This window comes from Montipora foliosa, chromosome 11 (assembly GCF_036669935.1).
Source record: "Montipora foliosa isolate CH-2021 chromosome 11, ASM3666993v2, whole genome shotgun sequence".
Taxonomy (NCBI): Eukaryota; Metazoa; Cnidaria; class Anthozoa; order Scleractinia; family Acroporidae; genus Montipora; species Montipora foliosa.
Genome location: NC_090879.1, coordinates 52,357,799 through 52,358,769, shown reverse-complemented (window position 1 = coordinate 52,358,769; position 971 = coordinate 52,357,799). Strand labels below are relative to the sequence as shown.

Genomic DNA, 971 nt, shown 5'->3' with positions numbered 1-971 from the left:
GTTTAAAATCTTTGTTTCGTTGAAGTAGATTTGAAGTCTAAAGTAGACTGTACGTCGTATAAGTTGAATAAAAAGGGAGATGTCAGTTTGAGGGATGGAAAGAAGTGATCGTTCATAACAGGTACAAAATACTCCAAATTTGCATAAGTGGAGGAGAGCTAGACAAAGACTTTAGCTCGGATTGAATCTGTTTGCACGTTCAGCCGTGGTCGACGTGACTATGGTAGTGGAGAAGTAGACCTTAGACCTTACTCTCGATTTGGGGTGCTCGGTTTAGGAGGTGGGTACCCATCCTGCTGTCAGTTTTAACATGGAGAAAGGATGGGATGCTTCCCTTTTAATACCTTTGTCAACTCAAGAGTTACTGACCAACGTTTGCAATGGAGCGAAATGGTATGAAATGATGTGACTCGGGTAGTCATACCATTTTCAAAATTAAAAAAAATTTTCACAAGCATATGCATGGGCAAAGTCCCACCTCCCCAGGGGTTTAAAATGCACACAATTAATTAAGAGATCAGGCAACTTTTACACCACACACCTTTTTACCTTCTAGAAGTTTTAAGAAATCGCCCATTTCATTGAACTATTTTGCATTGGTCCAGTCTCTCTGTGACAAAATAATATCACAAAATCAACATGTACAACTTTAAAGTAAAGAACTTTCCATTTGTTTCGTACTAGGCCCTAGCAAGAGTCCTTCACCCAAGAGTTAGATTTACCCAAATTGTCCTAGTCCTCATCAGCGTCAGAAAAGTGTCTGTTTTTGAACCGATTTTTGCGGGAAAATATGCAATAAACAAATCGGCTAACTCAATGTTGTGCCCGATTCAAACCCTTTGGGAATAAAGCGTTTTGTTTCAGGAATTTCCATATCATTTTAAATGTGAATGCTACATTAATTTTTGTAATTTCCAAACATTTCTACTTTCCTAGGTTGTTTTTTAGCCTATAGACATTTGCCTCCCGAA

At 38.4% G+C, this 971-nt stretch overlaps 1 pseudogene; it reads right to left on the bottom strand.

The window, feature by feature from the left end:
• Window positions 1-479: 479 nt before the first annotated feature.
• LOC137977382 (tetratricopeptide repeat protein 28-like) overlaps window positions 480-971 on the bottom strand; it is an 11,343-nt pseudogene continuing 10,851 nt past the window's right edge.